We start from the raw sequence: 13,607 nt of genomic DNA, 5'->3' as shown, positions 1-13,607 counted from the left end.
GAAGCGTTCACCAGTGGGTGTCCATGGCACATCTGATATGAATTAGTGTACGGAGTCGCTGATGCTATAAGCGCTGAAGGCCGCAGGTGTGAGTGGGTGTGCTGCTCAAAAGAGTAAACAATATACTGTGTGGTCATAAACAGTGGACGTTATTTAGACGCGTTCAGAACATATCTCTCATCTCTGAAGCTCAGACTTCTGGACGGATCAGGTGGTGAAACCGACAGCGGTGATTTTAACTCTTTGATTTAGGTTTATTTAGTTTGTGCGGCCTTGCTTGTCATTTCTCTGAAGCACGAATATGACCACACACATTTTTAAAAGGGGTTTCCTAAAAAACAGTGCGGGGCCCATATACACCCGCTGGTGACAGCTCTTCTCCGTATTTGGCTGTGTACCGCTAGGCTTCAACAGCATGATTGAGTTATTTTCTGGAACAATAGCACAGGATAATCTCTGTGTCCTTCACATTCATCTAGGCGTCTGTATTCAAAGGAGGAATTCTCTTTTTCTCTCACTAGATGTGTGTATTTCACTCTCTCTCTCTTTCTTTTCCTCCTCATCTGTTCTACATTTTCTTCTAATTGCCATTTTTCAAGTTACAGTCATCTGTTATTGTTAGGGTTAAAAATGTCAATCACACAAGTACCAGAGTTCTGCGTGTGTATGTGTGTGGGTAAAATGTCTTGTTTCCATCTTGTTTCCACTCAGACATGTGGAGATGTGGCAGATGTGTCCTGTTTTTGTTTCAAGGTGATATTGGTGTTAGAAAAGGCCCTTGCTAGCTTTTGGTTTTGCATTAGTACATGGTTTAAGCAATTACATCTCCTTTTATTTCTATGAAGTCACACTTTTAACTAAAATCTGGAGGAAAGATGTTTTGTGCTAAGAAAGGACGTGTTTTTTTTTTTTTTTTTTTTTAGAAAAACTGGAAATGGCAATTTATAGATGTGGATGAATTAATAAACACACAGCAACCTTTCAAAATAAGAAATTAGGTTGAGTAACCTCTTCTGTGTACGTATGATTCTGAGACTGTTATTTTTAGTAAAAGATAACAACTTATTTTTATCTTCCCCTCCGTTTCTTTCTCAGCACATTTCTGCAGGTTATGGAAAGCATGTGTGGTTGAGGCAGATATGTTACTGGGATTCATTTAGGCATGTAAGTGTTACTAATCAGATCCTGACTACTTTTGTTTTTCTTTTCTTCTTCCTTTCCTCTCTCATTTTTTTTTTTCTCATCGGTTTTGGTGGGATGATGCCAGCTTCCTTTTCCTCTCGCCATGTCAGACCATCTATGGGAGCGAAGCAGACCAGGAAAAGCTCATTAAATGGCTAAGGATATTGAGGTTATTCTGCCCAGTCAGAGCTGGTAATAAAGGCTCAAATACTGTGGATCTGAGTGAGCATGTAAAGAGTTACTTGCAGTTAATCATGTATCCCAGAATCCCTGTGCAGCCTTCCATGGTGACCAACGTTCTGGTCTCAGTTTCACAGGTGTGTCCCAATAATTCTCTAAAATACATACATATGTCTCCATTTCAGCTAATAGACTGCTAAAACACTTAAATGTTTGTATGGATTTACATTTATTTTAAGTTTCAATGTTATAACAAAGTTAACACAATATTAAAATATTTAACATAATAATAATATTTTTAACAATTTAATCACATGTAAATGTGAAGTTTCAACTGACAGATCTTGTTAGTTTAAAAAAAAATAATTCTACGAAATGTTTTTGCATATGTAAAGAAATTAATACTTTTATTCAGCAAAGATTATCAAATTTAACTGTTACTAAAAAAAAGTTTAAATAAGTGCTGTTGTTTTGAACTTTCATCAAAGAATCCTGAAAAGAAAATGTTTCCGCAAAATATTTAACAGAACAATGGTTTTCAGTATTGATAATAATATGAAATGTTTCTTGAGCATTATTGATTATTTCTGAAGGATCATGTGACACTAAGGATTATAATGATAATAGCTGCGGAAAATTCAGTTTTGCCATCAGAGGAATAAATTACATTTTAAAATATATTCAAATATTTAAATCATAATAATACTTTACAATATTATTTTTTATTCTATTTTTTGATCAAATAAATGCAGCTTTGGCGCAGATACTGTAAGGGATTCTTGCAAAAACATAAAAAAAATATATTTCTGCTCTCAAACTTTTGAATGGTACAGTACACTACTGTACCATTCAAAAGTTTGAGAGTGGAAATATTTTTTTTATATATATAAAATATATATAATCTGTTATATTTACGGTAAAATACCGGCAAGGCAACTGTGGTTGCCAGAAATTCACCGTAAAAAAATATGGTAGCATCATTTTAGGTTTTACAGACTTAACTTAAATTCACAATAAAATACCTTATTTCATTAACTGATGTAATTTTAATAAGCCAACATACTGAAGTACTAATATCTGTTTTGAACCAACCAAAAACACTTATAAACAACAAAAACAAGAAATGATGATAAAGGCACATGATGAACCAAAGCTCATCACACACAGCTTTTCTACAAGCTGAGGAGGGCAATATATTAATATATATAAGAAGGTTCACAGTGTCATTCACACAAACACTAAACACCATCATGGTGACACACATGATACTGAAATAATGTAATAACATTAATTAAACAACATTACATCTAAGATAAAACCCTAATCTACACAACTGATATGAAACAAAAACTAAGAAACATAGTTATTTCAACAAAAACAACAAAAAAATCAAATATGAAGTGTCATGCAGGGAATTCTGGGAGTGTCAATTTAATTTTTTTCACTGTAAATTATACAATTACTTTTTCTTTTTCACTTCCAAAAACCATATTTTTAACAGTATTTTACTGTAACATTACATTAAATGTAATAACATTTATTCACCGTATATAGTATGGAAACTTACTGTTTACCAGTTAACAGGTTTTTACTGTAGCATTTTTACATTCTTTTATTGTTAAAATCACAATCTTTTTTTTACAGTGAGTATGTATGTATGTATGTAGGACACAAGCTGCCACTTGAAATTTCATGTTACGTATGCATTTACTTATTTATTGATTTAGATTAATCTGGTCACCCTGTTTCCTTCACACATCTCAATAGATGAAGAAAGGAGAGAGACTGAATTTATTTACACTGTGTAACTTTGCCCATTGGTTTTTCTATGTTACATGCATCCTATTCAACTGCATTCCAGCAACCATCAGGTGTTCCATTTGCTTCCCTCAGTGCTCCCTAGGAAATGTGGTTTGTGGGACACCCACGCAATCAGGATGCTCATTTCATGCTGTTCATGCAGTGGGATTTATGTCATACATTGAAATTTCTCTTTCTCTTTCTCTTCTTGCATTAAAGCTTGTTTCTAACTACTAGTCAGAATCCAGAATCCTTTTTTTGTGAGTCGGCCTCCTGGAACAGTCACTGGAAATGACACCTGCGACGCAGCCGTGATGGCTATAAAATGACAAATTCGAAGAGGGGAAGGAGAAAAAGCGAGAATGAGAGAAAAAGCAGGGGAAAAAAGTGTGTGACGGAGAGAGCAGGGTTTTCTCAGCGCTGGTAGGAGCAGATGGTGAGCACATTTTGCACATCATTTGTGAATGATTTCAAAATCTATTTATCTATTCCAAAGAGATCGCTGGAATCCCCATCTGCCTGTCTTTTTTCTCCTCTCTTCTATAATCGTTACCATCCCTCCATCTCACAGCATTGCAAACGGAGAAGAGGAGGAGGCTGACTCGATGAGACGAGCGAGAGAGAGACAAAAGACAGAGAAAGAGGGGGCCTCATCATAAAGAATGTAATACTGCCACTGTTGAACATCAGCAGGGAGCTACAGGCAGAAGCCCTTCAGAGTGAGTGATTGACTTTAATGTAAATCATAGGTCTGACAGACCACAGCACAACAGGAATGCTCTAAACTCAGTGTGCATCTGAGCATATGTAAAAACGCATGAAACTTGTACATAAACATGCCACTTTACTTTTAAGAACCCTGCGAGACCCCTACATAAACACACTTACCCGCAGCCCCACCATAACTAGCTTTACGTTTGCAAATGTTTAAATCTGCTTCAGATTTCCATGCAGCTACATGTGTCTATCGAATTAGCATCTTCAAGACACTTCATCATTAAAATGACCTGCAGATATTCCGAGTCAGATATCGCTACGCATCCTGAACACGAACAAATCATGGTTAGTGATTATGTTTGGACCCGTGTGTGTTTGTTTTGATTGGTCCCTCCAGCATGTTGGCATCCGAGCGTGACTTTTCATCTTCCTGCAGACCTACGTACAGCGTCTGTGCTTTACAAATAATGCTCGCCTAGCACATCCATCAATGAGGGCTGGACTGCTGTAATGTTTTGTCCAGATTGAGCGTTTTGCATCTTTGAACTCGTCCTTCTGTTGTCCCCATTGAACACATCAGCATGGAGGAAAAACTATTACCACTTTGAGGGAAACAGCGAGAGAAAAGTGTGTGCTACTCTGTCCACACAGCGAGGCGCAAGGATATAAATCTCTCTTTTATTCAAGGGCCGATGCTTTGGTGTTAGATCCCAAAACGCTGCATTTGGAACGTGCATCAGATCTAAGAGGGCTCCGTAGAAACAGACAGCCGTCAATTGTTTCTCTATGAGTTTGGAAGGAAAGAAGCAGAGCGATCAGTCAAACTCCTGTTGATCGTACTGACAGATATTTCCCGCTCCCGGGACGTTAAATGCATGAGTGGTTTGATATAGCAGATTCCAGGATTAAGGCCTTTTGCAGGTTTCTCGGTAGGATCTGCGGAAGGGTTTTGTCTGGTCTGAAGGCCACATGTGCAGTGTTTGTATCTGTATATCCTCCACTTGTCACTTTATAACCCATAACAAAATTATTACAACTCCTGACACTTAATTATCCTGATTTAATATCCTGTGGTCTCTGATGATACTGGGTACTGTAACTGCCAGGGAAGCACAAGCTCATGTTTTCTTAAGCATTTTGTAATTACATCATTTCCTGTAAGAGCGTCCACAGATGATGAAACACTCATCGTATGACCCGCTCTAAAAGCGGACACAACCATAATCCCAATGATGGCATAAAAGACAAGACTTTTTTATGTTTATAAAAAAGCGACTGTACGTTTGAAGACTAAATGCATTTGCAACAATGCATTTGGCCAAAATCCATCCATCGCAGCTCTTTTTTTCAGTCCTGACTACTCCTTAGCTGCCAAAATATATTTTTCCAAGAGTTATGTTCCTGTCCTTGAGAAACACAACCACTACAAAGGCTAAAAATGAGTAGGAGGGAAAAAAAGAGCGAAATGAAATGCTGAAACATACGGGAGTCCGCGGAGCACAATAGACGCCAGCGTTTTAATGGGTTCCATATCGGAATTTCTCTAACTGCCAGTCACAGAATAAAATGACATCATCTTAAACTCTGTTACACAACAAACATGTATTCAAGCAAATAATCTAATATAGGATTCATTGTTGGCGTAGACAAGACAATTGATGTGTTCCATATCAGATTTTCAGTACAGGACAGGATTTGATTGACAGCTGTTATATGGCTGGTGTAGGAATATCTTCAGCTCAACAGTGACATGTAAAAGATGGGTTTGTATATTGAGAGTAAATTGTGCAAAACTAGCAGCTAGCAATGACTGGGAATTGTTACAGTAGAGCAGTTTAACAACAGATTCAAATTTCACTCTGTTGAAATTCTAATCAAACAAACAATGACTTGTCGACTACACATTTCTTTCAGGTGTTTAATTTATTAAACTTTTCAAAAGGGATGTTAAAAACAATATAGATGCAACAGACTTTCTTACGATATAATTTTCTTTAAAGCTGCTTTGATACAATGTGTATTGTAAATATAACTTGAACTGTCAGGAAAACAATATAAGATACTGTGAGGAATGTTTCAGCTGTTTTTGTCCATACAATGAATGTCGGTGGTTATACAAAAACAGACATGACGTTACAGTGTGTCATAGGAAGGAAGATGAAAACAGAAGGTGCAGTTAAAACTCTTTTCCTTTAATAATAACTCAGCAGATAGAAGAAGGAAAACACAACTTTACATAACAGAGAATGGACGAAGACTACGGGAGAACTGAGGGTATACAAGCATGAACCAAACAAAGGGAACTAATGAGATGATTAACAGAACACAGGTGAACAGAATGACATAATCAGGCAACACAATGAAAACTAGGACAAAATCAAACATAATCCTAAATGATTAATTTTGGAGTGAACTATCCCTGTAAAAGAACCATTATTTGTTACGTTATTACCTTCATCAGCACGTTCACGTATAAGTTAATGCCAAACACTCGTAAAAAACAGCTCTCATAGTTAAGTGCGTAAAGTGCAAGCGGGCTTCCAAATAACAGGTGATTTCACAGAGTCGCCTGCCATCTGTAGTCTTATGCAATGAAGTGTTTATTACATCAGGACTTTTAAGTAAGACCACCAGAAACCTTCATCTGTGCTTTTGTTTCATGCCAGTATGGACTCAACAACTGGTTGGAAATTGCAAAGCTGATACAAATAACAGCTTTTGTGGCGGCTCCTGACAGCATCCAAAATCAATTTGTGATTTGCAGGTGGTTCAAATTGAAATGTAATCAGGCTAGACTTTATTGCAATGGGCATTAGAAACCATTCTATAAAAATATTAAATGTCATTATTTAAATCTTCCAGTACAGTTTTGCAAATTGCAGGTGTTGAAAGCTTATATGATTATTTAACCTTATTATTTTCATTCTGAGCTATTCCAAAGTCCCCACAGCCACCTGGAGTGAATAGACACCTAGCAATACTTTAATTTACAATTACTTACAGTAAATTAAAATAAAAATATATCTGCTGAACCACACTAGCCTCTTAAATCAAACCATATGCGTATGTATTGCTCTAAGATCAAATGTAAAGGGCGTGATTTTGCAATCAGTTGCCTAAATTTCCTTAGAGGGTTGTTTTCACCCAATAATGTAACTGGGCTGTGGTTCAGGATGAACACCCCTCTGAGGAATGCTGGGAAATGCAGTGCACTCTGGTTAAGAACAGAAAGAAGAATGAAGCACATGTAGGTGTTTTCATTGGAAAGTTCCAAACACAATTACATAGGTACTGTTCATGCGGACTCAGACAAATTCAGCATCTTTCTCTTTGGCAAGTTTCTTTTGAGGCTTTGAGACTGCCAAATTTTATGGGTTTTATTCTGGTTTTTCAAACCCCAAGGGACTTGAAAAACAAATTTGATTATCTAAATTGTAATGACAGACATCAAATGAGTAAATAAATAAATTCAGGGGGAAACGTTCATAGCATTATCTCATGGCATTTAATTTTAGCCAGATGCTCTGAGAACAAGCAGAATCAGTCTGACAGTGGACTTGAATCTCGGTCAGCTGGGCCAAAATGGTTTTTGTGTTTTTGTGTGTGTGAGTGTGTGTGTGTGTATATATATATATATATATATATATATATATATATATATATATATATATATATATATATATATATATATATATATATATATATATATATATATATAATATTCACTGGTATAAAGTTCAAGTTTGAATGTATTTCTTAAAACCAAAATATGGTTACTTTCAGACATAATTTCTCAATTTGCTCCTGATAAGTGGCAAAAATCATACTTGTGATAATCAGAATGAGAGATAACTCTCTGGCAGAATCTGTTTATGATGGTTATTTTCAGTAAATTTCATTAGAGTAACCGTTAAGATTTAAAAGCAGTAATTTAATTACTGTACTTGGTTTTAACAGTTGCCCAGGGTGTAGTAATGTTAAACATCTTGGGTTTGAGTGTGTGTGTGTGTGTGTGTGTGTGTGTGTGTGTATTTGTGTAAGTGTATGTTGATTAAAGGTCAACTTTTACCAATACAGACTGTTAAAGGGATACTCCACCCTAAAATGAACATTTTGTCTTTAATCACTTACCCCCATGTTGTTCCAAACCCGTAAAAGCTTTGTTTGTCTTCGGAACACAATTTAAGATATTTTGTCAACAGTCTCCTCTGTGTCTCTCCATATTACCGTATGCTCTTCTGTATCAGCCGCACCACACGGATGCGCTGTTTTCTTTCAAATCAAAGGTAAATACACGTAGAAACAGCGCATCCTTGTGGCGCTTCTGATACAGAAGAGCATATGTAGCATACGGTGATATGGAGAGACACAGAGGAGACTGTTGACAAAGGAATTGTTGAAAAAAAGTCGTTATTTTTGTTTTCTTCATGTACAAAAAGTATTCTCGTCGCTTCATAACATTACAGTTGGACCACTGATGGCAGATGGACTATTCTGACTATGTTTTTCATACTTTTCTGGACTTGACAGTGTAAGTTACTTGGCAGTCTATGGGACAGTCACAGGCCTCCCAGTTTTCATCCAAAATATTTTAAATTGTATTCCAAAGATGAACGAAGCTTTTACTGGTTTGGAACATCATGGGGGTAAGTGATTAATGAAAAAAAATTCATTTTGGGGTGGAGTATCCCTTTAAGTATATTTACGTACACTGTACCATTGAATAGTTGTGGGTTTTTTTAAAGAAAGAAAGAAATAGTTTTATTCAGCAAAGATCCGTTCAATTGATCAAAAGTGACAGTAAGCAATGTTACAAATGTTCTTGTAAACTTTCTGTTAATTAAAGAATGTTTTCAACAATAATATTAATAATTAAAAATATCTTAAGCACCTATTCTTGCCATTGCAGTAATAAATTATCATTCATAATATAATGAAATAGAAAACAGAATTTTTTCTCTGTATTTCTGATCAAATAATTCCAGCCTTAGTGAGACTTCTTTCAAAATCAAGCAAAAAATAAAAAATAAATACATTTTGTGCTGTATTAACAGACTGATGTAGTGAGTGATGCATGTAGTTACAAAATCTTGACCTTCCCCTCACAAGGGGTCACAGAAGACACATTTAAACACATGTTGTAAGCACCAATGTGTCTTGGTAGACCACATGTGATCTGATCACCAGAGACGGATTTTAATACCATCTGTAAACAAGACTGTATAGTGCTTCTATCCCAATTGTTACGACTCTTGACTGCTTTTTTATGTGAGGAAGGGAGACAAAGTGAGTGAATTTTTCCATTGTCCATATCAGAAAACTGGCCAAGAAAATGCCCCTAGCTAATTGTCCCTCTGTCCACACGTACAACACAAACGCGCTAAACAAACACAGATGCATGTAAAACAAACATGACTATTGTTTCTATTCCGTTGTGAAGAGAAAGCACTCATTTCTGCCACTGCGCTCGACTCCACCAGTTTTGGTCCTGTTAGAGACACTCGTAGCGGCTTTGTGGTTAATTTCATCACGCTAAGCTCCTGGTGTCATGTTTGTCAGTTCATCAGAATAGTGTGTGAACTGGAAGCTGAACTTGCTTTCCAAATGACGGCATTCCCTGGAGCTTGGCAAATAAAATCTGGAATGCTAACATTCTTGGTCCTTTCTTAAGTAATTTTTTCACCTGCAGTAAATTGCATGTTATTTCCAAAAAGTATCTCTCCTATGGTTTACGTAAGCTCACAAAATATGCTACACATTTCACAAGACAGTAGTTTGGCTGGCCGAAGTGCGCTTGGGTGGGGAGGTACAACATTGCTGCACAGACACTAAAAGAACAATTCAGAACAGTCCAGCTGAAAACACCCACTTCACTCCCACGGGTCTTAACCCCAATACGAGTCCAGATGCTTTTATCAACTCTACACATACATCCAACCACGAGCACCTAATAAATACTATGAAGAGGGACAACAGGATCAGGAGGTCACCTTTATAACATTAAGTGCGTGTTTTCAAGTGTGTCTGCGCAGATGATGACTGATCTTCATGTTAGTTAGTCACGGTGTGAGAATGCCGTGAGGTTGTTTCAGTCTAGATTTGTTTGTGTGTGTGGCTTTGGGGTGAGGACTTTCTCACTGCACGTTCTCGTTGAACCAGAAGCTTTGAGTGACCTGATCTCATTTTCACCACCAGCATTAATCCTGTTGCATTGCTCCTGCTCCTGCTCCTGCTGCCACATGTGGTTTGTGTTTCTCTCGCAAAGAACTGACCTACCTATATCCTGATTTCCAAACCCTGATTGATAGCCGCTCTCTTTTTGCCCCTTTTCTTCTTCTCTGATTCCTAGGTCTTGATCTGTGAAAGGCGAGATGGGCATAGATCTCGGGTGGGAGATGTTGAAAAACGAGCGCTGGGCAAAAAGGTGTCCTTGGGAGACCCTGTAGCGTTTTATGAGGCGAGTTGTTTGAAATGCCATAACATTTTATGAGGTGAAACACAGGTTTCACTTTAACCTGTGAAGAGTAAACGTATAGCAGAGGGCAAGATTACATCCAGATGCATTAAACTGACCAGCAGACCCAAATCAAAACACATACACACACACATGCACTCCTGGGCTACAAACATATCTCCTTTGACCTGGGAGGTTGTGTCCCAGTTTGGTAATATATTCTCGATAAGATCCTCTCCTGTTACAGCGCAATCTAAGACTATGATAACAGAGAAATGGAAGGCCCAGTCTGAAAAACCCCTTCCTGATTCATGAACCGGTGAGGTCATATAATTAACAGCCTAGTTATCATAATATCAACATCATCCGTCTCCAGTAGGATTGTGTTGCATTGGTGCAAATAGAGGGGGAAGAATGTTAATGCTAATATTTATACACAAATAATAAGAGCTTATTCATTTATGGATTATGTTTATGCTTTATCACTACTGTTCAAAAATATTGGGTCAGTAAGGTTTTATTTTTAAAAGCACCAAAGCTGCATTTATTTATTATAAAAAAAAAAAAACGTAATATTGTGAAATATTGTAACAATTTACATAACTGTTTTGCTTTTTTAATATATTTTCAAATGTAATTTATTCCTCTGATGGCAAAGCTAAATATTCAGCAGCCATTACTCCAGTTTCAGTGTCACATTATCCTTCAGAAATCATTCAAATATGCTGATTGGTTGCTTAAGAAACTTTTTTATTATTATTTTTGTTGAAAACAGCTATGCTACTAAAATTGTAGTAAAAAAATGCTACACTTTTTTTTAACTACCTATTTGAAATATAAACTATATTTATAAACAATGCATTTACAGTCATTACAGTAATGAATTTTATGCATCTTTGTTGAATTATTAATATATATATATATATATATATATATATATATATATATATATATATATATATATATATATATATACCCAATGTTTTCTATGTAATTATGGCAAAAGCAATAGATTAAATGCACGACTGTTTTACAAAATATAGACATGGAGGTTTAAACAAACTCTGTAAATTATCCAAACAGTCTGATGTGTATTATAACCTTGTGTGTTTGTGATTGTGGTTTTATTTGTGGGTTGGATTAAGGGAACGGGCATTATGTCTGCAGGGGCTGAAATACAATCAGCACAGTAAAACTAGATCAGAAACTGGAACGAAATTCAGGTTCACAAATAATGATGTTAATAAAATAGGCCTAACTGTTGGCCTACTCCAAGTCTTATTCATTAATTATCATGGCAGCGATTTGAGATATGAAATACGGTCAGGAGCACTGATACGAGCTCTTAAAGTCAATGTTGTGGAGCACTCTATAATTGATGTCAGGCCTCTGTTAGATGTGAACAACAAAACGTTTGCATGATAAATGAACCTCACAGGGACAATGGCCTACATGTCCTGTGGCTCAGAGAAGCGCACTGATTATTTTGGGTGATTTGTTCGTTGGTATTATGGTGATTCATAGAAATAGGTTTTTGTCTGTAAATACATATAAAACTTTATTGTGCTTATAAAGTGCCCACTTTGAAGTCATAGGCTTCTGTGCAGAATATAACTGAGAGAGAGATGCAGGGAGAGAGGCCAGATCTCCGTCCCATATGACCCAAGTGTGACCTCATTTCCCCATTAAAACATGCCAACTCTGGTCTCACACAGCAAGAGCCAACAATCATCACTTTTTTTTCTAAGAAAAACATTGATTATACATGAAAAACATGCACTATTCCTTTGCAGCCATCTGTAAACCCACATGCTGTAAAGTCAGTGCTTGATGTGCAGTGCTTGGTTAATTTATTGTTAATGTTTGTATATACAGTACAGCAGTGTTGGACAAATTTTAGAAATGAAGAATTAACCACCTTTCATTTGACGAGTTGAAATTTGAATTCAACTTGCCATACCACTCAAGAAGTTAAATTGCATTAACAGGAAAAAATAACTTACTGGGAGATTCTGGGAGATCTTCTACAATTAAGATTTCCTTACACCCTTCTACAATTTTCTTTCTTTCGTTTTCAGATTACACATTAAATGCAATAATTTATTCGTTTTGCAGATGAAGGTGAATTTAGGTGAATCTTTCTCGTTTTTAAATGTTTTCAAAACTTTGAACATTTTTTCAAAGCAACATTTTGAAATTGTCTTGACAAACCTATTTAGAGATTTATTTACATGGATTTATTTGAATTTCAATTCATTTTAATGCAGCTGACCTTTTGACCCATTGTTTTTAAAGAAGCTCAGATCAGTTTGTTGTTAACGGGATAGCTCACCCAAAATGCAAATTCTGTCATCATTTACTTACCTTCAAGTTGTTCCAAACTTGAGTTTCTTTCTTCTGTCAAACATAGAAGATGATGTTTTGATGAATGTGGGTAACCAAAGAGTTCCCCAAAGACCTTCATAGTATGGATAAAAATACTGTGGAAATCATATCATCCACATTCTTCGAAATATCCTCTTTTATGTTCAACAGATGAAAGAGATTTATACAGGTATGTAACAACTTGAGTGTGAGTAAATTACAGAATTTTCATTTTTGAGTGAACTATCCTTTTATTCTTCAAAGTACTTACTATTGTAAATGCAATAACTTTCATATGTATACATTCACACCTTTACAGAAAAGCCCTGAGGCTGATAATGCGTGACGAGAGGATGCTAAAAATGTACTGTGGCTTCATTTGAATAATGATACATTTGGGAAATTTTACTTAAATAATTTTTTTGTATACAAACAGCTCCAGAGAAACTGATGTATTACGTTTCCAGTTCTGCAAAAGAAAAACTAATCAAGCGTAAATGTTTTACTGCTCTGTGCTGTCGTCTTAACATTCTCCATAGAGACATTACCTTATTCTTCCACCCGCCAGGAAACTGTCCAGCTGCACCTGTGGGCAGGAGCTGATGGGATTAATGTTTACACATGGAAGCAAAATGTCACATACTTACTGCAGGCTTTCCCGTGATTTTCAAGAGTACTGCCATCAGGTAAGGTCTCATGCATCTTCGGTTACATGCAATGTTTGTGATGGCTAATTAGGATTGATACACCCTTATTTGAAACACATTGCTTGTTTTTAACGTTTGTGTACTGTTTAGCACAAATAGCAATGTTCTTTATAGACCACTGACAGGTTTATCATATTCAAACATGCTGCAAGGAACTGCATCACATCAAAATTATACATGACTGTAAAACCATTGTAAATCAA

General features: G+C 36.2%; 1 long non-coding RNA gene across 1 annotated transcript; it reads left to right on the top strand.

Annotated features, from left to right (window-relative positions):
• The first annotated feature begins 623 nt into the window (after nt 1–623).
• LOC122139354 lies at nt 624–13,383 on the top strand. The gene is made up of 4 exons (XR_006156211.1): nt 624–1,499; nt 3,382–3,598; nt 3,734–3,881; nt 13,266–13,383. It is a non-coding gene; the product is annotated as an uncharacterized LOC122139354 (long non-coding RNA).
• The last annotated feature ends 224 nt before the right edge of the window (nt 13,384–13,607 follow it).

This window comes from Cyprinus carpio, chromosome B13, assembly GCF_018340385.1.
Source record: "Cyprinus carpio isolate SPL01 chromosome B13, ASM1834038v1, whole genome shotgun sequence".
Taxonomy (NCBI): domain Eukaryota; kingdom Metazoa; phylum Chordata; class Actinopteri; order Cypriniformes; family Cyprinidae; genus Cyprinus; species Cyprinus carpio.
Note: the sequence above shows the minus strand (reverse complement) of the source record. Positions and strands in the feature narration are given on the sequence as shown.